Below are 25,393 nucleotides of genomic sequence, written 5' to 3'. Positions count from 1 at the left end.
AACGAAAGCCCCCGCCCCTCCCCCACAAGGTGATTCACTCAGATTTGGAAGCCAGTGGTGTAGGTAAGGCAGAGGCCTCTGGCAGAAGCATTAACTGCACACACAGCCTCCTTAGGTCCCTTCCTCCCATCACCTCCTGCAAGACCAACCCCACCCCTAGGTCCACTGCAGAAAATACACTCAAGTCAGCCATGTTCCTCCACCCAGCTAGTCCCTCCTAGAGAGAGAAGTAAAAGGTAGCACTTAAAGCAAAAGTTCTTTTGCAGAAGCCCAACGGAAGGGAATTCAATGAGTCTGAAAGTATGCTCACGTAACTCACCACCCATTCTACTAAGCGGCTTTCAGACCTGTCATCCGATGTGAGAAGAGCTTCTGTCAGCCAGATAGAAATTGGGTCACAGAGTGTGTGATATTCGAGGCTTTTCCCCAGGACCTCTTAGCTCACATGCCCAGGGAGGGGAGAATATCTACAGCCCACCACCGACTGCTGGGATTCAGGAGACCATACAGCGTCTTGGATGAGCTATCTTCATCCACACAGGCTCCTTGGGTTAGGGTCTGCCATGGCCAGATTCACAGATCCACTGGTTAGAAAGTGGTGTTACGGCTGAATCTCATCCTCAGTTTCCTGCTGTTTCCTCCCCATTGATCTTCTCACTCGGGAATCATGTAGATGGGATCTCTGGCCCTCATGGCTTTCAAGTGTCCTACATCTGAATTTCTCATCGCCTGCTGGACATTCCTCAAGTCAGAACACATTATCTGCCACCCTAGACTCCTTCCTTCCTAGACCTACGCTTCCTTCCCAGGCTCCCTTCCTCCCCAACTGCTCTTCCACAACCTGTAGTTTCATCCTGGCTTCCAGGCCTCTGCAAATCCTCCCACCGCTGGTGACATCCCCCCTTCTGCTCTCTCTTTCCCATCCTCACAGTCAGAATCCTAGCTCTCTCCTTCATTAGGTTTTTTCCTCAGCTGCTGATATGATTGATCACGGGCTGCCGCTGCCTCAAGCCTGTCCCTGTCCCTTCTCACACTCTGGCTGTGTCATTCCTAGTAAAGCTTCACTTTGCATGTCACTCATTCCCCTGTTCACAAACCTGGCCCTTGCAGATTTCCAAATATCCTCATTATTTCTCAAGCCTTATTTCCCCCTCTTCTCCTACCCATACTCTATGTATGCACCAGCTAACTCTACACACTCCCTGTAATCCACCACCTCTACACCGTGGGAAGTGCTGTCTTTCTTCCAATCTTTGACTACAGAAATCCACAAGTGCCACCGAAGTTTTCTGGATGTCCTTTCTTTATCTGGATAAAGGATGGCGACCTCTTTGGTTAAATGTGACAAACAGAACGTAAGGGGAAATGTGATGAACTATTCCCAGAGTCACACATAAGCTCACAGACATACTAATGTAATAGACACACAAATGCACATGGCAATGCCATTTTTCAAATCCGCACTTGTCTTTGATTGCTGGGATGAGGTGGCAGAGATGTAGCGATGATCTGTTAGCTGGCACCAACAACAAGAACATGTGAAATAGATAATAGGGTAGAGGAAGGGGGTGGCAGAGCAAACATTTCCAGATTTAATCTTGGGTTTGTTGCCTTAACAACTTGATGTAGATTTCAAAGAGGTGGCCTTTTTTCTTAATAATCCTTTAGGAAGCCAGAGTTGTCATAACAATAGCACTGAAAATAGCCAGCCCTCTGACAAGCAGCCTTAACCGCTGATTTCTCTCTTTAAGAAAGGCCTGTAGAATGCTGAGATCAAGACCCAATGTTGGGAAAGAGAACAGGTAATTTGTGCCAAATACAAAGGGCTAGTGCCCCCATGTCTAATTCCAAACCCCAGACACTGAGACTGACGAAAGTTGTTCCCACTTCCTCAATCTGTTCCATCAGCAGCTTTTCATGATGAGGCAATGTCTTAGATGCATTTTTAAGTTTATAGAACATGCTTAAACAAAAGGTCAAACTATATGGAACTTTTTTTTTTTCCTTAAAAGAAAATTTGGAGTCTTAACGATTCTCAGCCACTGGCCCATGGCCTAGACTAGTCTGATTAACTTGGCATCCTGCTTGCCTTTGTCTCTCTTCCCAGCTATAGCATTCCCTTCTTGGCTTCTCTCTCTTTTCTTTGCTCCCATGGACTCCAGCAAGGAATTTACATGGTCGCAAGAATGCAAGTGTCACCTTCTCTAGGTGGAGATCCTGGTGATCGGAATGGAAATGATGGGGGGGACTACCCACTAATGATCAGTAGGTGTCTTTATTTCTTACATTCGCTTTCTTTATACCTTCCACAAGATCCGATTACAAACAGGATATAGATTTATGTGCAGATGTGTGAGATGTGATTTACGTGCAGGCAATCAAGTGAGACAAGTGAACAACAACGATGATCTCTTGGCTTGAAATGACACTATCTCTTAGCTTTTAATGACAAGAGCAAGGTAAGAATTCTCCACACTTATCAGATCTATCTAAAGAAGGACCAGGAAACACTCCAGGGATCCTCCCATGTTTAATCCGGGCATCGGCCCAGGAAGACTCTTGCCCTCCATCTCCTGGAGTTTTCTCACAGGATTCACACCAACCCCAGTCACATTGGTGAGGATCTGGGTTGTGTTCTAACAGCAAGTATGATCGGTTTGCAATCTGCTGCTCTAGATTCTGAATGTTCCCTCATCTTTGTGTTTCTCTTTCTTCCTCCCTGCCCCTTATGTGTAAACTCTTGGCCCATTTGGGCTGTTAAAACAAAATGCCACTGACTGGGTGGTTTATAAACACAGAAATTTATTGCTCACAGCTCTGGAGGCTGAAAGTCTGAGATCATGGTGCCAGCAGGGTTGGGTGAGAGCCCTCTTCTGGGCTGCAGACTTCTCATTACCTCCTTACACAGCGGAAGGGCAAGGGATCTCTCTGGAGCTTTTCTGACAAGAGCGTTAATGTTCATGAGGGCTCCACCCTAAGGACCTAAGCACCTCCCAAAGACCTTGACTCCTAATACCATTACACTGGGGGTTAGAACATCAACACACATTCTCTAGGGGCACAAACATTCAGACCATCACAGGCTCCATTAAGGCAGAACAAGTATTTATTGGCTGGGGTGTCCGCAGGGTGCATTCAATTGCATGACACGTCCAGGCTGATCACTTTCCCTGTAAGGCAAGCCTCTTCAGTAGGGTATCACCCAGGGAAACTGCCGTGTTCCTGGCATTCTGCCTATGGTGACTTGGATCACATTTCCCTGATAGTAAGTCAAACAGCTAGTGCGTGGGAAACCTTTTGTACAACTTCATGTGGTTCAAGTCCTTCCAAACAGAAGTGGAAAGTGTTGAAGTAGGAAGAAATGGACTGTGCGTTCCACTGGCCTAGGGCAGTACACCATGTGATGAGGATGGTGTCTCAACCATTAGCTATCTCCTTAAAAGCGTGAGCAAAGCTGGGGCGCCTGAGTGGTTCAGTTGGTTAAGTGGCTGACTCTTGATTTCGGCTCAGGTCGTGATCTCAGGGTCGTGATATTGAGGACCGCATTGGGCTCCATGCTCGGCATAGAGCCTGCTTAAGATTCTCTCTCTCTCTCTTCCTCTGTCCCTTCCCCACCTCTAAATATAAATAAATAAATAAAGCGAAAGTGTGAGCAAAGCTCAGGCCCCTGTATCCTCCCACCTGTGGGTTCTGACCTTCATGTGGGTTGTGAATATATAGAGAGAAATGTGTGCATTAAGAAGCCCTCATGAATCTTCTCTGCTTCTCAGATTCCCCTTGGGAGCCATTGTTGGTTATTTCATCTTTTTAATGTGAGTTTTAAGATTCTTGGGGAAGAAAAAAAGAAATGGTTTTCTGGTTCCTTCCCACTGGGATACCTTACAAAGAAATAGTGGGGCTGAAAAATGCAGAATGGGACATAAATTCTAAAACACCCCAGAATACGTTGAGTTCAGAGGCAGTGCTGGAAAAATTTATCTAAATCATAATTCCTCCAAAAGGGGAGAATACCCCAATCATACAAAAAACACAGATAAAATACAAATTTTTGCACACACTCAAACTTAAAATTCCTAAATGATTTTCTTGGATGCTGCTACATGATATATATCATCAATATTTCTGGCTTCCAGATGGGAAGAGGGAAATGTATGCTAATGAATGATAGGTTTGATTCAAAGTAAAAAAAAAAAAAGTCAGTTTTCTTAAGTCAGTTTTCTTAAGTTTTATTTATTTTAAATACATTTGTTATCCTGCTCTGTCACAAAATGTAACATTTGTCATTGGTTTATAAGTTTGATTTTGCAAGGCCAGTGCTTGGGAGGCTGTTTATGTCCTCCTATCTACCTGGCCTGCAATTAGGATATGTGGACAGCAAGTGGATGATAGTGCCTTACAGATCGGCAATATAAAATGTTTTTAACAAAGAGAAAATTGGAATGTTTTCAATTAGATTTTGCTTCTAAATTACCATCCCCCCCTAAGTAGCTTATCACAAAAATTGCAACATAATAACCTTCTCTAATACTACTAGTCACCATGCTGCGAACTGGTGAATTTTGTAGAATGACATAATGCAGAATATAAAATTCCCAACTGGAATTCGTTCTTATTGTCCTTGCCTTCGTTTCCCTCTTTGTGCTACTACTTTATTGAGGAGTAAACAATCACAGAGCAAGAGCGAGGAAGCAGAGGAAGTGTGGCAAGAGTGAAGAGAGAGGCAAGAGGAAGAAAGAAGGGAGGGTCAGTAGAAGATCCTTCAGTGAGCTGGCCACAGCTCTAGGTGGCCGGTTGCTCCTTGTCATGTGGCTGTCCTCTAAGAAGCCTTATAAGTATGTTGCAGGACAGCCCATCTAGGAGGGGAAGAGGGAATTGTCTACCTGATCCTGTATCCCACTTGTCCAAGGTGAGCCTTATGGGAGTTAATCTCCTGCACTTCTGGATTGTACATGTTGTTCTCATATCTCTGGCCAGTGTGTTCCCTGATGAATGTTGGCTATCTACTGACTCTTGGGCTATTGCCAGTGACCCAGGCATCTAGCCTGCTACTTGGAAAATGACAGACTGTCAGATTAAAGACACCCTCATGAACTATGCAAAGCAATTTCAGCCGCTGGTCAAGAGGTCTAAGTCACTTATGCAGAAGTCCTCTTGAACCACATACTTCATAGGGGAGCTGCCTCAGAAAGAGACTATTTCTTGGTGCTTCCTAAGTAATGAGCAGGATGAATAGGAAAGGTTAATTAGGTCTACAGGAATATTTGCAAATCCACTCTGACTATTCCTAGGTGGATCCTTTCTTTCTCCTGACAGCAATTCCAGGCTGGACTTGTTGGTGCACCAAGCCAAAAGGGGCCTGGGAATTCAATTTATTTATGGTTTGGCCACCTGGATTTTCTCGTGGGATGACATGATCCTATATGATAAGCATAATGACCATAAGGATATCCTTATTGTCCAGGACAGTCAGGATAAGAATAATGACCATTTGGTTGAGTATATTGCTCAGTGAGTCCCTGTACAGTGGCCCATGTGGGGGACATACTAGATCTTTGTAAGTTTTATGAAACATCCTTGTGCTTTTTGTATTTGACCTTTCTGGATGAAAGGTGTGGGTGCAAGTGGGGAATAATTGTATAAAAGATGAAGTTATACCTACTGGAGTGGGAAATTACAAGTTCATTATGGTAAAGGGAGAACAACTCTGACACCTAGGAAGGAAACATCTTTGATTCAAGGGTGTACAGTAGATGAGGACATTAATGACCTTTGTCTTTCAGAATCACCCTTAGGGGCTTTGCTACTGGTGTGGCTCTTCTAAACATTTGGAAGCACCTTAAATTTAACTTACCACTGGGTCTGCCATCCCTCTCCAGGGAGTCTGACCTCTGATCTCTATTCACTTTAATGTTACCAAGAAGTCTTGAAAATAGCTGGGGATGAATCTAGCTCCTAAGCCTCTCACCTAGAAAACCTGTGAACCCCAATTCACAAAGATCAGCCATTCTGTGGGATGGATGGATGCCACTTGGTTAGCGGTATGTACAAATGAGGCAGGTTATACTGTCTCCTGCTGGCTGTGCCTCCAGAATCAAGGACTAGACTCAATTGTTCAAACTGATCTGGGAAATTTAAAGTCCAAAAGCCAACTAGAAGGCCATCTTAGAGACACTCTCAACTTGTGTCTCTGACTGATATGGGACTCACTTTGGGGCCTCAGGAGCCTCAACAATTGTAAGCAACACATTCCTTCTGGGACACCATGTGCCCTCCTCGGACTGTTATACCTGTATGGAAGCCAGGCATTAACTCTCCTTAAAACACAGTGATCTTCACTTTAGACATGCTTTTCCTTCTGCACAGCAAAGGAAACAGTCAACAAAACTAAAAGGCAACTTACAGAATGGGAGAAGATATTTGCAAAGTCCTTTATCAAGTCCTTTATCAGCTAAAGGACTAATATTCAAAATCTATAAAGGACTTATCAAACTCAACACCTAGAAAATAAAAAATCCAATCAAGAAATGGGCAGAAGGCATGAACAGACATTGCTTCAAAGAAGACATACGGATGGCCAACAGACACATGAAAAAATGTTCATCATCACTCAGCATCAGGGAAATCCAAATCAAAACCATAATGAGATCCCACCTTGCACTGGTCAGAATGGCTAGAATTAACAACTTAGGAAACAAGTCTTTGGCAAAGATGTGGAGAAAGGGAAACCCTTTTACACTGTTGGTAGGAACACAAACTGGTGCAGCTACTCTGGAAAACAGTATGGAGGTTCCTCAAAAAGTTAAAAAGAAGATCTACCCTACAATACAGAAATTGCGCTACTTGGTATTTATCCAAAGTATACAAATATAGTTATTTGAAGGAGCACATGCACCCTAGTGTTTATAGCAGCAATGTCCACAATTGTCAAAATATGGAAAGAACACAGATGTCTACTGACAGATGAATGGATAAAGAAGAAGAGGATGTGGAGAAAGGGGAACCCTCTTACACTGTTGGTGGGAATGCAAGTTGGTGCAGCCACTTTGGAGAACAGTATGGAGATTCCTCAAGAAATTAAAAATAGAGCTTCCCTATGACCCTGCAATTGCGCTACTGGGTATTTACCCCAAAGATACAGATGTAGTGAAAAGAAGGGCCATCTATACCCCAATGTTTATAGCAGCCATGGCCACGGTCGCCAAACTGTGGAAAAAACCAAGATGCCCTTCAATGGATGAATGGATAAGGAAGATGTGGTCCGTATACACTATGGAGTATTATGCCTCCATCAGAAACGACGAATACCCAACTTTTGTAGCAACATGGATGGGACTGGAAGAGATTATGCTGAGTGAAATAAGTCAAGCAGAGAGAGTCAAGTATCATATGGTTTCACTTATTTGTGGAGCCTAACAAATAATATGGAGGACAAAGGTAGATGGAGAGGAGAAGGGAGTTGAGGGAAATTGGAAGGGGAGGTGAACATGAGAGACTATGGACTCTGAAAAACAACCTGAGGGTTTTGAAGGGGCGGGGGTGGGAGGTTGGGGGAACCAGGTGGTGGGTATTAAGGAGGTCACGGATTGCATGGAGCACTAGGTGTGTTGAAAAAACAATGAATACTGTTACGCTGAAAAGAAATAAAAAATTTTAAGATTAAAAAAAAGAAGTTATATATATGGTGGAATATTACTCAGCCATCAAAAAGAATGAAAATTTGGAACTAAAGGGTATTATGCTAAGTGAAATAAGTTAGTCAGAGAAAGACAAATACCATATGATTTCACTCATATGTGGATTTTAAGAAACAAAACAAATAAACATAGGAAAAGGGAATGAAAAATAAAATAAAATGAAAAAAAAAGAGGGAGGCAAGCTATAAAAGACTCCTAACTATAGGAAACAAACTAAAGGTTGCTGGAGGAGAGGTGGGTGGGAGGATGGGATAATTGGGTAATAAGCATTAAGAAGGGCACTTGAAGTAACAAGCACTAGGTGTTGTATGCAACTGAAGAATTACTAAATTCTACCTCTGAATCTAATAATACAGTATATGTTAATTAAACTGAATTTAAATAAAAAATATTGGGTACTTAGAAGTGGAATTGCTCTATCTATGGTAATTTTGTATTTAACTGATTGAGGTACTGCCAAACTGTTTGGGGTACTGCATTTTCCAAAGTGGCCATGACAACTTATATTCCCACCAGCAGTATATGAGGGTTCCTCATCAATCCTGGGTATGGTCATTTATTCTTTTTCATTCTGCCTCCATAGTGACTGCCACGTGTTATCTCATCACGCTTCTTATTTGCATTTCCCCCATGGCTAATGATGTTGAGCATTTTTTTGTGTGTGTGTGTGTACTTACTGGCTATTTATCTTCTTTTGAAAAACAACTATTTAGATACTTTGTCCATTTTTAAATTGGGTAATTATCTTTAATTGGGTGACTCATTATTGAGTTGTTTTATATACACATAATACATATGTTTATATATATGATTTGTTTTGTTACACACACACATATATCTCTAATATATATGGCATATATATTAGATATAACCTCTTAACAGATATATAATTTGGAAAAAGTTTTCTCCCATTATGTGGACTACCTTCACTTTCTTTTCTTTTTTATTCCCACTTTCTGGAATCGTTTTCTTTGAGGCACAAAAGTTTCTCATTTTGGTGATGTCCAGTTTATTTATTTTTTCTTTTATTGCTCATGATTTCATGTCATATTTACTTTTTGGAGTTTTAATTTGCATTTCCCTAACTAACAATATTGAGCACCTTTTCATGTGCTTACTTGCCATTTATATTTCTTTGGTGAAATGTCTGTTCAAATCTTTGCTTTTTTGTTTTTATCGGTATTTTGTTTTCCTATTTTTGAGTTGTGAGAATTCTTTCTATATTTTGGATGCAAGTCCTTTATCAGTTGTTTTGCAAATATTCATTGCACATTGGTGGCTTGTCTTTTAATATTATTTGTAACACATTTCTAAAAGATTTTCTTTATTAATTTGAGACAGAGAGAGCAAGCAAGCACAAGCAGGGGGAGGGGCAGAGAGAGAGAAGCAGCAGCAGATTCCACGCTGAGCAGAAAGCCTGATGTGGGGCTCAACTTCAGAACCCTGAAGTCACAACTGGAGCCAAAGACAGACACTTAACCAACTGAGACACCCAGGTGCCCCATAATGCATTTCGAAAATTAAAAGGTTTTATTTACATTGATGTAGTTCAAATTATAACTTCTAAAATATGAGTCTTACTTTTGGTATCTTATCTAGAAATTTTTGACCATCTAAACTCATAAATATGATCTCTAGGAATTTTTATGTTTTAAGTTTCACATTTTGGCCTGTGACCCACTCTACAATTTTTATGTAGGGTGCATGGTGTGGATCAAGGTTCTTTTTTTGTATTTGGATATCCTATTGTTTAGCACCACATGTTGAAGACTATCCTTTCTCCATTGAAATAGTTCTGTACCTTTATCCCTGGTTTTTAGCAATTTGGCTCTTTTTTTTTTTTTTTTTTTTTTAGAATTATTACATTATGTTAGTACCATACAGTACATCATTAGTTTTTGATGTAGTGTTCCATGATTCATTGTTTACATATAACACCCAGTGCTCCATGCAGTACGTGCCCTCCTTAATACCCATCACTGGGCTAACACATTCCCCTACCCCCTCCCCTCTAAAACCCTCAGTTTGTTTCCTGGAATCCATAGTCTTTCATGGTTCAACTCTCCCTCTGATTCCCCCACCCTTCCTTTTTCCCTTTGACTATGTTTCTTTGTATGGTTGTCTTCACATTTCTTTTACTCAGGGTTTGTTGAGCTTTTCAGATCTGTAGGGCTTTAGTTAGTTCTTAACAAATTTGGAAAATTTTAAGCCATTACTTATCTCTTCCCCCCACCCCACAATGTCCTACTGGGATTTCAATTACATATATATCAGACTAGTTGATATAGTCTTATATCTCACTGAAGCTCTGTTCATTTATTATTATTATTTTATTTATTTTGGTATTTTTTCTTCATGTATTCATTATTTTCTTCATGTATTCATCATTGCTGCTATGGCACAAACTAATATTTTCTTCTGCTGTGTGTTAATCTGCTCTTATTTCCATCTAGTGAGTTTTTTATATCTAGAAGTTTGAGTATCTTTTACATCTTTAATTTTTCTCCTTATCATGATCATGTTTTCTTTGCCTCCTTGAACATATGGAATACATTTATAGTAAGTATTTAACGTCCTCGTCTACTAATTCTATAATCCTTGTCATTTCTGGGTCTGTTTCTATTGATGGATTTTTCTTCTGATTATGGCCCATCTTTTCCTGCTTCTTTGAAATCCTAATGCTTTGTATTGGATGCTAAACATTTTGAATTTTAAGTTTTTTGGACTCGTTTTATTTTTTTTGGGTGGGGGGGAGAGTTGTTCTTTTAAGTTCTTTTGTGGTTGTTCTGGAGTACAGTTCATTTACTTGAAAACTGCCCAGTTCTTGAGAGGTTTAATTTTAAGTTTTGCTAAGCAAGTGTTATGGACTGAAAATTTGTGCCCCTCTAGATTCAGGTAATGAAGTCTTATTCCCCACAAGAAAATACTTCAAGGTGGAGGATTTGGGTGGTAAGTAGGTTTAGATGAGGTCATGTGGATGGGGCTCCCGTGATGGGATTAGTGTCCTTTAAGAAGAGGAAGAAACACCAGAGTTGCTCTCTTTCCACATGTGGGACAGTAAGAAGGCAGCCATCAGCAAGTCAGGAAGAGAACTCTTACCAGCCAAGGATAATAGGCACCTTGGTCTTGGATTTTTCAGGCTCCAGAACTATGAGAAATAATCCTCTGTTGGTTAAGCCATTAATTCTATGGCATTTTGCTGTAGCAGCCCAAGCTAAGACAACAGGTCCAGAATGAACTTTACACTTCGCTTCGCTACTGAGGCAATTCCCTGCTAAGGACGGTACTCAATATTCTATGTATCCAGGGCTCTTTCTACTTCAGCAAATACTTTCCGTCTCTGGGGATTGTTGCACCTGCTCTTTTTCAGCGTTTTCCCTCCTAGTATGGTAGTTCCTTCCAATGCATGCACATGTCAACTTAGTTAAGCACTTAAGATGAATCTTTTAAAGATATCTCTGTTCAGTTTTCTCTCCTCTAGTACCCTACTCTGAGAAGTTTAGCAACTCTGGCCTATCCAAATATTAAACTTGAGTCTTCAACTCAGGGATACCACTGGGCTCTGTCTGACTTCCCCCTTCCGGCTGCACTGTGGTTTGCAAACTCCAAGTATCAAGGTGAACATTTGCCTTATCTGCCTCCTTTCTTTTGGAGAATGCTGTCCTGGGATGCTGTTCATCTGATGACTAAAGACTATTGTTTTGTACATTTTAGCCTTTTTTTTTTTTTTTTTTTTTAGGTAGAAGGGTAAAGCAGGTCTCTGTTAACGCACTAGGATTAGATGTAGAAGTTAGCATCTCAGCTTGAAGGGAGTGCTGGGGGAAGCTGCTGGTTTCTGTGTACTGCAGAAGCTAGGAACTGGAGGATTTATAATTGCTACAAGAATCTGGTGCTGGCTAACCTGCCCATATTGCAAGATCTGGGCATTGGGGAAATCATGGACGCTACAGGAGCGGGGTGCTGGGGAAGACATGCACACTGCAGGAGTCTGGCAAGCAAGCACACCGAAACCAAGAAGCAAAATCCTTTCTTCTTGTAATGTCTCTCCAATGCCCTCTACTGACAAAGTTTAATATCATGCCATCTAGCAGAGGAATACATTTAAGGGGCCCATATCCATTTTCCCAGAGCAGGCAATGAAGTATGAATTTAGAGACAAGAGGCAGTAGATTGATAACTGAAGTATACATTGTGGAGGATTGCTGCCTACTGGTATTTCAAAATTATGTGGCCATCTGGTAAGTTCAGATCTATAACATCAATTAAATGCTTTTCATGAAAAAATTTCAGTTTGAGTTTTAGATGACTAAGATTTATTTAGTTCCAAGAACAAGATAGTGGCTTCATCTATTCCTAGCAAAGAACAAAAAACTTAAAAATAGCGTGCTATATTCATCTCCATTTTTCCTTATTATTTCGTAGAAGAGAAAAAGAGGAGAGGAAGGAAAGTGATGTTATTGAGTTACTTCTATGTGCCAGGTGCTTTGTATATATAATTATTTGAAACTCCCCAAACCACCCTATGATAAAGGTTTATCATGTGCTAATTTATAGATGAACAGATAAAGTTGAGGCAATTTGCATGGACAAGAATCTCCTGGGAATGCTGTTGACGATGAAGATGACTTGGCCATCCCCAGAGTTCCTAGTTTAGGACATAAGGGAAGAGGTTTAAGAATGTACATTTAAAACAAACACCTAAGACATTCTGGTTCAGTTAGTCCATGGGCCACATCACCTGAAACATTTATTTTGATAACTTGTTCAAATTCATAGGGTTCAGAGTCATGCTTCAGATTGAATAGAAGACTGTTTGTCCCTAACCGTGTCCAGCCTTTCCTCCCTGATACGCCAGATTGTGCATTAGGAGTGACAATGGAACAATAATTGGGAATTAACTGGCCCACCCAAGAACTATGTATGAGGGAAGTAATCAGTTAATGGACAAAGAGCTGTTTAAAAATAAGCCCAGAGCTAATAGACTGTGTTTCAGAAACAACTGGCTGAGCTGGTTGGCTCTTGTGGTCATGAAATAGTTCCTTCCTTTAATCTCAGCTTCCTGATGGACTCTCAGTATGACCTTGGAAAAATCAGTTAATCATCAGTTGGGGGTTTCCTTCTTGGTCTAGGGAGTTGATGGCACTTGATTATAAATTGCACTATTAAATTATCAGATAATGTGACAATTATATGATGGGGATATTCAATAATAAAAATTTCCAAGATTATCAGTTGTCAAAGACATTTGATATCTTTCAAAGCTAGTTATCAAGTGTTAACTGGTAATGCCTATTTTTTTGAGTGGTTCCAAATGAGATAGTTTCAAGATGTTTTCTTGTTGGCTGATGCATCATGCAGTATCTGGGGTGAAGGAATGGAACTAAGTTGTGTTTTGGGTTGGGCAAGAACACCTAACTAATTTTAGAGCATTTGGAGGTCAATGCATTATTAAATAGATGCATTCCACATGTGAGTCACTCTTTTAGTCTTGGTTCTGCCCTTGTTGTGCAAATGTGACATTCAGAGAAGCCTTATTTAAGTTGTTGAGTATCTTTTTCTGCAAAAATAGAAACAGAGCATCTAAGGCAAAACAGGGTTTTGTGTCAATCAAATAAATGGGCCTGTAGATTCTGAATAAAACTTTGTATTAGGATTCTGACATCCTGGCACATAAAGATTGATTTTTGTTTACCTCATTCAAAAAGGAATTCTACTAGAAAAGACCATAGTCTTTTCATGGGTAGAAAAAGTCAACTTCATAAATTTTTTCTCAAATTAATCCATAAATGTTATGCAACTCCAACAATCACTTAACTAGATACATTGATTATAAGCATCATGTGAGAAAAAAATAAGTCAGAATGGCCAGGAACATTAAAAAAGAGGGAGAGAAAGAACTATCTCTATCAGATATCAAAGCATATTCTAAAGCTGCAAAAATAAAAACGCGATACTGCTGCATGGCTAGAAAAACAGATAAATAAAACAGAATAAGAAGTCCAGAAATAAACCGAAATGCATATAGGAATTTAGTAAATGATATAGGTGGCTTTTAGGGTGAAAATAGGGACTATGGAGGTAACCATTTTGGATTACCTTGAAAATTATCTGGAAAAAATTGGATTCCCACCTTATACATTACATACAAAGAAATCTAGAGATTAATTAAAATTTAGATGTTAAAAGGTGGAATTATAAGAATTAGAAAAATATATAATATTTTAAAAATTTAAGTAAGGAAATCCTTCCTAAGAATGAATACAGCCATCAAAGAAAACACTGATAGTTTCTAATCAGGAAGAAAACCAACAACCCAGTAGGAAAATGGATAAAAGATATGGAAGAACAATTTCATAATAAAGAAAATACAAGTATTTCTCAAACAAAATGATATTCAACCTTATATATAACAAGGAAAATAGTAGTTAAAACTATAATGACACATCATTTTTTGTCTTACCTATTATATAGCAATACATGTTGCATTGGCTAGAAACTAAAAAACAGGCTCTCTCATAACATTGTTGGTGGGAATGTAATTTGGTATAGTCTCTATGAATTGCAATTAGCAATACCTTTAAAAATGTAAAATGTTGGGATGCCTGGGTGGCTCAGTGGGTTGGGCCTCTGCCTTTGGCTCAGGTCACAGTCTCAGGGTCCTGGGATTGAGCCCCGCATTGGGCTCTATGCTCAGCGGGGAGCCTGTCTCTCTCTCTCTGCCTGTTTCTCTCTGCCTACCTTTCTGCCTACTTGTGATCTCTCTCTGTCAAATAAATAAATAAAGTCTTTAAAAAAATGTAGAATGGTGATACCCTTTGAGCTTCTATGTATTTATCATAAATGTACTCACACATGTGACATGACTTACATATAAGGCTATCCACCAGAGCATTTTGTGTTGGAAACAACTTACAATCCTGCTAATAGACAATAGATATGATATATCCATATTATGGAATACCATACAGCCATTAAAAAGAATGGAGCAGCTCTTTACATATTGCATATGGGAAATACATTGTTAATTTTTAAGAATATGCATAACAATGGATGTAGCATGTTGCTATTTGAGTAAACACAATGTATTCATGTATGTGTACATGTACGCATGTGTATGTGCATATGTGTATATGTATAGTATATGTGTATATGCAGGCTAACATATAAAATGTCTCTGGAGGATACAGAGGAATTGGTTACTTTGGTTGCTTCAGAGAAGGTAAACCAGGAGATTGGAGGAGACCAGAGAGAAGGATTCTTACTTTTGATGGTATTCTCTTTGATATCTTGCATTGTGTGCCATGAGAATGTATCAACCAGTTTTTTAATATACTTTTTTAATAAAGATTTTGTTTATTTATTTGACACAGAGAGAGATCACGAGTAGGCAGAGAGGCAGGCAGAGAGAGAGCAGGAAGCAGGCTCCCTGCTGAGCAGAGAGCCCAATGCGGGGCTTGATCCCAGGACCCTGGGATCATGACCTGAGCCAAAGGCAGAGGCTTAACCCACTGAGCCACCAAGGTGCCCCAATATACTTTTTTAAATGGCAGTAGTTAATAATAATTTCATGATAACTTCCACAGAACTGCTTATCTCCTTTGCCAATGGGTAGCAAGACTACAACAGAAATGAATATATATTTGTTGTTCTTTGTGTTGGTTCCTATTTTAAAGGATGACTTTAAGTATTTCAGGAACAATCCTTACATTTATGCAAAGGACATTCTCATATAGCATCCTTTTTTGGCCTCAACACAGTGTTGAGGTAGGTATGAACCAGACACAGAGCCCAGGGTGCTATCCAAGGTCTCACCATTAGTCATAACAGAAATTCTCATAAGAACATAGATTTTCTGTCTCTTAACCAATGGTTTTCCTTACTTGCCAATATTATGCTTATTATGCCAATAATAACTATAATTTGATTATCTGCAGTATACCAGCCACTTAAATGTGCTATGTCACTCATTCTACCTGTTTTACCATCTTTATCTGTTTTATCATCTTTCATTTTTCAAATGAGAAATCTGAGCATCAGAGTTAAATAAACTGTGTAAATTCATATAATACAAATCTAGAGCGGGGATTTGAACCCCAGATTTCTTAATTTTGTGGCTTTTTCCTTTTCTGCTATATTATCCATCACTCTTTTCAAATACCTGGTGGTATGTATGTGTATCTCTCCCGTAAGTGAAATATTTTATTCAATATCTACTAATTGAGCGCTTCTTCTTGAACCAGATGCTGTGCACAGAGCCAGGTTATGACAGTCGCTCTCCTCAATGGTGTACAAATGCAAGTGGGTGTCATCACCTGCAAGATGTGGTTGTCTTTTCACCTCTCTTTTCTGGCCTGGATTGCACTACACACCAAAGGCTCCACATTGTCAGCAGCAGCTCAGGAAGGCAGTACCCAAGAGCTTCTTGGTTATCATGGGATTTATTTATTTATTTATTTTTCAAAATGAAAATGGCTTCATTGTTGTTGTTGTTTTTAATTTTAAAGATAATATGTTTTCTTAAAGTGTGAGAAATCCAGACATTAGAGAGTGATAGAATGGAAAAAAATTAAAATAACCCAAAAGTCCATTGCTACAACCTAAGTACTAAGTACTATTATCATTTCAACAAACATAGATCAGACTTCCTCCTATGGATAGAGGAATATACAGGCGGGCATTGGGTATATAGACTGAATCATTTCTGGGTGTTCGACTTTTTTCCCCTCTTAATAAATCACAGTCCTCTTATGTCCTTAAATATAGGCTGCATCATGATCAATTTTAAAAGTGTATGGTATTTTGCCATATAGTTAAACTATGCTTAACTAATTTACTCCCCAGTTTTTGCTACTATAAAAGTGCTACAATGTAATTTATTATATACTATACATACTTTCCCATTCCTTTAAAAAAAAGAAAGAAAGAAAGTTTTATTTATTTATTTGAGAGAGAGAGCGAGAGAACACTCAAGCAGGAGGGACAGAAGGAGAGACAGAGAATCTTAGGCAAACTCTGTCTTGAGAGCAGAACCTGAAACAGTTCCATCTTATGACTGAGTTCACAACCTGAGTCCAAACCTAGAGTCAGATTTCTGAAGGAGAAACTTCTGTGAGTGGGATTGCTGGATCACTTGTTGCCTTTCTGAGTGAACTTGGAAACAGAAATGTGAGATTGCAGTCCCATTATAGATGCCATTAATAAAAAGGATCTCCCGACTTTTCCAAATACTTCTGTTTACTTTTCTTAGTAGCTTGCATTCCTGCCTTCAAACATCCACACTTACCATTGCAGTTTTTCTTTCCTTGCCTCTATCTCTGCACTGTCACTTCTACTGTTCCTTCATATAACATTTACCTCCTGGGGAAAAAATAGCAATAGTTACTTTGGAATTTGTTTTATCATAATTTTTCTTTTCAAATCATTTTCCATTTGTTGTGTCTGATTTTTCATAGTGGAGACGGCAGAGGTCTGCGCAGAGCAGCTTAACGAAGCCATCTGTGTGTACGGAAAAGCAGAGACAATTAAAACCTGTTGACAACTTTGGGCAAAGCTGTGGGCCTCATGTTCTGTAATTTATGTGAAAAGCTGAAGAACAATCAGTTCAAGCTGGTTTTTCAAAAAGGCACAGCCTGTAACATGCTTTTGGCAGTTCAGCGTCTTTGCACCATAGCAAAGGGGTATCTGAGTCCAATGAATTTTGAGATGTGCAGCAGGAGCTCATGAACGGGGCCCACAAAAACAAACACACATGTTGCCATGAAGAGGAAATGGAAGCTGCTGCTGGCTTTTTTTTTTTTTTTTCCAGTTTTTCATGTAATTCCGTTTCTCCAACAGACAAGCGTATTCATAGAGCTTCCTTCCTACTAATTAGTCCTGTTTTATGTCGGAGTATGAAGAGACCATTCTGATACCTGTTGTGGGGCAGGTATCAGGGTTAAGGAGACAAAGGCTGGCAAGGGTGCCTGGAGAGGCAGTGGTGTGTGGAAAGGACTTTATGTTTAAATCTCAGCTCTGCTCCCATCCAGCTGAGCACCTTGGGCAATTCTCTGTTTCCTACTTTTTTAAAGAGAAGACGAATTGTAGCAGGCTATACGATGTTTGGAGGCAATACATGTAAAGATGCTTTTATTTCCATCTTTCCTTTCTCATCTCTCCATTACCTTCCACATCCTGTTATATGGTTCCCACCCCCCTCCTGCCCACCACCATCCTGCCACTGAGATTGCACTGGCCAGGTAAGCAGCACCACCTCTGTTATGAAATCAGTTTTGTCTTAGGCGTTTCTCAGGAACACTAACCAGTTCCACCTTCTTGAAGCATTGCCCCTTCCCTTAGCTTCCAAGAATCACACTTAGATGGCTTCCTTCTCCCTCTGTGGGGACTTCTCAGTTTCTAGTGTCTTCATCTCTTCCTTTCCTCTATTTTATTCTAAAGGTGGTGGTACTCAGTTTCTGTTCTTGTTTACACTTTTGCAGCGCAGTCCCATTCATATCTACAACATCAGCTGCCATCCATATATTGGAGTTTCCACTACAGAATTTAGGTTCAAACAACATATCCCAGTCAGTCTCCAGATGGCCATAGTTGGGGACCACATATTGGTGCAGGAAACGCACAGGTCATTTCACTCCCCATGCCCCACTTCCCTAACCCACCCTTCCCTTTCCCTTTATGGGTCCAGGAGTCTCAGAGAACTGGGAAGCGTCTAGTCCAGCCTGGCCCTATCTTGCTCCTATGGGCTTGGTAAATGCTGCATGCTGAGCAGAGGCTGGATTTGGTGAGTTGATAAGTGTGAACGACAGACCAGATCCCCATTTCCACGGTAAACACTAGTGCTTGATTAGAGGCTTAGCCTTATGAAAGTGATGATTTGAGAGTGGGTTTCTAATTTCCCAGGGTTCCTATCAAGGAAGGGGGCTCGCCCAAATTGGGCAAAGCCTGAGAGATTAAAAATCATTCCATTTGCTACCCCAGGTACTTCTTCAAGGCACCAGGATCAAACCAGGAGATGATTTGGTGTTAGTCACCTAATATCATAAGATTGCATCTAATGCCCAGAGCAGCTAGACACTGAAGCATCTTTAATGACACAAAGCCGCACAGAACACATCTACACAGGGACAGTTGAGTCTTCCCTTGAGAGGAGATAAGGCTATTTAGGAATGTGGTGACAACTGAGCCTCAGTGGAAGGTGGAACTACATAGAGAGAAGCGTTGCCTGTGCTACGAAAGCTGAACTGGCAGGTTGGTTCCAAATCACAATGCCAGAAGCTGCTACCACGGGTGCTGCTGGGTGCTCTCTTCCAACAGATCTTGAAGAGCAAGGAATGCCTAGGCTGCTCCCATGAGATCTGGGTTGGTATAGGCTCCAGGCCCACAGTCCCTTTTGAAGTGATCATTAATGGCATTTACCCAAAATTTCCAGCTTTCCACCTCCCAGGTATACAATACAATTGCACTTTCTGACCCTCTTCTGATTTAGTGGGGCCACATGACTGGTTATGACCGATGATTTGTAAGCAGATGTGATGGGGGCCACTTTTAGGCAACAGCATATTGTGGCTGGTCCTAGATCTTCCAGAGTTCTCTTTTCCTTCTGGTAGACAGTGGCAAGTTTAGAAATATGGTTGCTCTGTCATTATGGGTACTTGAGAGACCACAATGAGCATAACCCTCTACTGACCTACAATGGACACAGGAAAAGGGAGAAATGGAAACTTTGCTATTATAAGCTAGTGGCATTGCTTATGTTATTTGTTACCACTGCAGAACCTAGCATATCCTGACTGACACATACTCCTTTCCCACTCAAGCACATCCTCTCTTAAATGTTAAAAGCAGCTTTTAAAACACATTTAAAACACAAGGGCTTATTATTCCCCTCTAGTAAAGCAGTGAGATCCATGCTTATCTAAGTAAAGGGGGAACCAACCAAGATGGTCTTCATTAAACAAGGAAAATCTGCATTAAGGGTTTTTTTTTTGTTTTTGTTTTTGTTTTTTGTTTTTTTTTTTAAATCAGGGCCATGTTTTCTTCTCAACAAAGAAAAGAAAAATCTCTGTTAGGAAATGCTGTTAGGATATCCCTCTATCTTGTTTTGGCTCAGACCTCTCTTGGACTAAAGACATATCTTTAATTGCCTAGTACTTACTTTCACTTGGATATCTCATTGGCCTCTCAAAGTCAACATGTTCAATGGTAAACTCATTACTTTCACCCCAAAATATGCTTCTCTTACTGTGTTCTCTGTCTCAGTGAATGTTTTCATGCACCTACAATTGAAGCATCCTTGACCACTTTGTCTTCTTTGCCACCACACTAAAACTTTTCCCCAAACTGGTAGCTTCTACCTCCTTGTGTCCCCACCATTGTACCTGTACTGGCCACCTTTCTTTCTTTCTTGGATCAATACAAGCCTTCTAATGGGTATCCTTGCCCCCAGCCTCTCCTCTTTTCTATGCATCCTTTACATTGCAGCCGGAGTGATAGTTCTACAAGCAGACCTGGTCAAAATATGCCTTTGTTGAATGTCCTCTCGTGGTTCCTCATTGCTCTTAGAGGAAAGATGAAGTTTTTAAAAAAGTTGTCTTCAAATCCCTGATTTGGTTCCTGCTTCCCTCCCTGGTTGCACTTTGACTCATGCTCCACATTCACCCACACTGGACATAATAGAAAGTTGCATACTTTTGAAAACCCTTTGGCCTTGTTCCCTCCAGCTGGAACAACTTTCTTCTCCTGTTTCTCAACTAACAGTCCTACTCATTTATCTGTCTTTGGCTTAGATCTGTCACCTCTGGGATACCTTTTTTAACCTACCCAGGCAGGAATAGGTGGCTTCTTGTGGACTCCTTTTCATGCTTATTGCTCTATAACTCTGTCATAATTACCTGTTCCTGAAATAATAATGTGGCAAGTGTTTACATGTATGTCATTTAAGCCTCACAATAATCCCTTGAGATAACAAATATTCCCATTTCAGACAAGGACGCCAGGAATAGAGAATTAAGGCAAGTGGTTTAAAATCAGTCAGCCAGTTAATGGTGATGTGGGACTTGAACCTTTAGGAGTCCTCATCCCAGTCTCTTAGACTTAATGGATATTCTATCCTAGACCAATTGTAGTGTTTACAGGGATCAATCTAGATTGTTCATTGCTGTATTCCCAGTGCTGGGCAAATGACAGGTACTCAGTAAACTTAGCTGAATAAATGAATACAAGAAACAATGGAAGGGTCCCTGGCAAATGATGGGTTCATAGGAAAAACTAGCTATTATTCTTTTTACAACATTTTTGCACAGCAAAGCAGGAAAAAAAAGGGAAGAAAAATAAAATAGTACTAACTCAGTTTCTAGATAGAGTATGGGAAACGTACCAAGGGCACAGGAAACAGTGTCTATACTAGTTTTGAAATGGGGAAGCGGTTTTCCACAGAACAACCTTGCTGGGCTCCGTGCCCTGTTCCTGGTGGTTCAGGTTCTCACTCTATCTTGATAAACGGCTGTGTCACAAAAGAACCTTCCTAGCTTCAGCACCATTTGCCAGGATGCTGTACATAACCTATATTTCCTTCAGGACAGCAGGCTATTACAAAAGTTCCTCTCCTGAAATAAAAGAAAATCAGTGCTTATGGGAAAAGAAAACATCTTCAGTAAGTTCAATACCACCTTGCATTTGGCTAACGTTTAAATACAAGAAAACTAAAATTTTGAAGTAGGAATTTGTGTAGGGCAGGTGAATGCTGGTAGGGTTTTTGGTACTTTTGACTCCATATCAAGGTAAAAATGTTTTAGGGTGAGTTTTTAAATTATAAATTAAGGACTTCATCCAAGTTACACATGCATGTGTCAAATAATATCATAGGCATGATCATAAAAAAGAGCTCTGCTCTCTTGACATCACTATCACCCTAATCCCACTATGCAGAGGCAACCTTTTACCCATTTCTTTTTGTTTTTCTGGCAGACAAATGCCCTATTTCTAAATGCTGTGCTATTACTGCCATATTTCTCCATGCACATATTATTTGATTTCTTGCTTTGTCACACTGAGTCTGATGGGCACCTGCTAGGTTCCTGACATTCTATGTTTTATGAATACCTTTTTCTTTCTATTTCTATTCCTCTGTGGGAGATTTCCACTGTTATGGGTTCCACCTCCCCAAGGTAGAAGCCAAAACTCATTCTCTGGCCTCCCTTGCTTGAAAGAAGTAAGCTCGTGACAATGGCTCCACTAACCAGATCTACCAGCATGGGCTGTGACCTAACAGGCAGTAGAATGAGGAAACTGGTATTAGGAGATCCACTTTCTTTAGTGAGAGTGGTAGCAGGGCTTCAAGCTGATGGGGGCAATAGTGGCAGAACATCTGTTACCCAAGCCTGAGTGGCATTGGGAGGGGGTATGGAGTCTATGCCAGAGTTGGGGTGGAGGTGGGGAGATGCTCTCAGAGCAGCCCCATACAAAACCACTCATTGCAGGTGTGTCTGGATGGTTCAGTCGGTTAAGCCTCTGGATGCTTGATTTTGGTTCAGGTCAAGATCTCAGGGTCATAAGACTGAGCCCTACCTCCAGCTTTGTGCTGGGCATGGGGCCTGTTTAAGATTCTCTCTCTCTGTCTTCCTCTGCCCCTCCCCTCACTGCTCAAGCATGCTTTCTCTCTTTCTCTAAAACAACAAAACAAAACAAAAAACACTCACTGCAGAGCTGTTTAAGGAGCTAACATTTGCTTTTCCTTCTCTATCGGTTTAATGCGAGGGCTGCTGTGCCCCTCCTGCAAGGTAGCTGGGCTCTGCCTTGTGTGAAACTGTGTAACCAGTTCTATGACCCTTTAAGGGGACTCTGATTCCAATACCCTATAAGAAATTCGTTTTCTGTCTAAACTAGTCATCCTGATTCCTGCTGCTTGCAGTAAAGAACTAACTGGTCCTTTTGACCAGAATATTGAGTGCTGCAGTAGGAATGAGAGTTTATTTTGTTGTTTGTACTCACCTTCTTTTTCTCCCTTCTTTTCAATTTTTGGTGATTATATTTTACCTTTATGACAGTAAACATTAATAATAAACTTCCGCTTAGCATTCCATAAACTTTATCTCTTTTTTTCAGCTTTATTAAAATGCAACGGACATATAAGCTTAAGGTATACATATTGATTTCATACACTTACATAGTGCGGAATGATCACCACTACAGAACTAGCTGGTACCTCTATCACATCACATAATTACCATTTCCACGGAGAGAACATTTAAGATCAACTTCCCTAGCGACTTTCAAATATATAATACTGTATTATTAACTATAGTCACCATGCTGTACATTAAATCCGCAGAAATTATTCATCTTATACATGCAAAGTTTGGTACCCTTCGACCAGCATTTCCTGACCCCAGCCCCTGTTAACGGCCACTCTGCACTCATAAATTCTGCCTCTTGATTTGATCCTCCTGGGACCACAACACCAACATCTCCCACTGCCTTCCCACCTCTCATCCTCAGGCAACTGTAGCTGTGCTTTACACTTTGTCAAAGTTGAGAACATTTCTATTCCACTCTACGATAATTAAATCTTCTGTGCTTTGTCTCTCTGTGGATTCTAGCACTGGAAAACTAATAAGCAGCGTTGACATTGTTAAGACTATATAAATGTTGACTTCAGAGATGAAGAAGGAGCTGAGGACTACGTGTCCTGCTTGGCAGGTCTAATGTCATGATTCCTGTGCACTTGAAGCAAAATGTTTCTCATCTTCAGGTCACATGGATTTTTCTGGTCTTATACTTTATTGGTCACTCAGAATTAAGTCATATTTTCTTCCCTTCACTTTTGGAACCTGATTTTTTTTTTCTTTATGTTTACGAGGTACTTCTAATTGGAATTCTTTTTTTCTTACCTAAAAAAGAACCATAGGTCTCCATCACAACCTCCTATGTATCCACCCTTTAATCATGCTAACCACTCTTATACAGCGTCCCTTTACTCCCTCATGGCTCCACACAATATGGTCGCTCTCAGAATGTTCTAATCTGGACCTGTTGTCTACATCTGCTGCACAGCCATCATCCTTGGGCTTCTCTTCAGTAGGCTCCTGGCTTCAAGGCCAGTCCTACATTCCATGTCATCTTTTTGGTCTTCTCCTTGGTTTTACTGGGATATATACTCAGAAGACCTCCTAAGACAGAATATATGGCACATAAACTGGGACTTTGTATGTCTGAAAATATCTTTGCTTTACTCTCACACAATACAAGTTTGACTGGGTATGGAATTGTGGTCTCAAAATATTTTTTCCCCACAGAGCTTTGAAAACATTGATTTGTTACCTTCCGATTTTAATGTGACTAATGAAAAGCTGGGTGATTCCTTGCATTTTTCTCTGGAAGTTTTTGTGATTTTTTTTCAATCTTTGGTGTTCTAAAATTTCAAAAAGATGTACTAGCTGTGTAGCTATTTTCATTCATCCTACTCAGTACTCAATAGATTGATCAAATGTGAGGATTTGCCTTTCTTCCATTTGAGGAGATGTCCTATTATGTCTTTAAAAAATTCTGCCATTCACATTCTCTGTTCTATTTTTTTATAATTCCTCTTAGCCAACTGGTGGATTTCTGCCACTCCTATGTTAATCCTCTATATATTTTATCATTATCCCTCAAGTTTGCTCTTTGCTATTTGCTTTAAATCCTAGGAGAGATTTTTGGCTTCATAGGTCAGCCCTTCTATTGAATTTAATATTTTAGGTACTATATATTTAATTTATAAATTGTCTTCTAATTGTTCCCCTTTCAATCATACTATTCTTGCTTTAGGAATACAATGTCTTCTCAAATATCTTTGAAGATATTCATTAAATACTTTAAAGGTATCTTTCTAGTTCCTGAATTATTTCTGTTTCCTTGGGAGTTTGTGCATTTTGGTCTTTTCATTTCCTTCTGGTAATTTTACTCAAACATCTGGTGATCTTGTTTGTATGCAGATATTTATAAATGGAGGATTTCTTAATGATCACTATCCTTTGTTGGTTTCTTCTGAGTTGGGGTTGATATGCTTCTTGATAGGATGGTTTGGCAAATGGGAAGGGAGATAAGAAACTCCATATGAATGCACAAGTCTAGCTAACAGGCAGATTTTGCTTTAGGATGTATACATGGGGAACCAGCCTTTAGTTAGACATTCTGTTTCATCTCTTCTCACCAAATGTCAGAACAAGGAGAGCTTTACTCTGAGACCAACACTCACACTAAAATACAAATCCCTCTTCAGCCAATTCATTCATTACTTTCGAGAAGAGCCTCCAGTCATTTTTCCTTTCACTTCTGGGGCTAAAAATCTGGTTCCCTTTGTTCTATCCATGTGTATGGATAAAGACTGAGAACACCTGAGTGCACTTGACCACCACTGCTCCTGTTCCTGTACAGGGCAAGCCTGGGGAAAGGAGACTGCACTGTGGGCTTCAGAGTGTGGCAGAAGCTCCTGAGGGCCATTGGACGTGAACTAAGTCTTGGCTCTGCGGATCCCTACAGAATTTATAGATCTTCAGAAGAATTCCTCCAGGAACTCTGTGGATAAGAGCCCCCTATGTCCACCCAGCAGTGTGGACTGGAAACTCACAATGTCTCTCTCCCACCCTCATTAAAAAACCCCCCAAACCAAAACAAAACAAAAAAACAAGGGTGGAGGGAGAGGGAACAATTAACCCTTCACCTAG

The sequence above is a fragment of the Martes martes genome, assembly GCF_963455335.1.
Source record: "Martes martes genome assembly, chromosome: 6".
Classification (NCBI taxonomy): Eukaryota; Metazoa; Chordata; class Mammalia; order Carnivora; family Mustelidae; genus Martes; species Martes martes.
The sequence above is the reverse complement of the archived record's forward strand: the minus strand, read 5'-3'. Positions refer to the sequence as shown.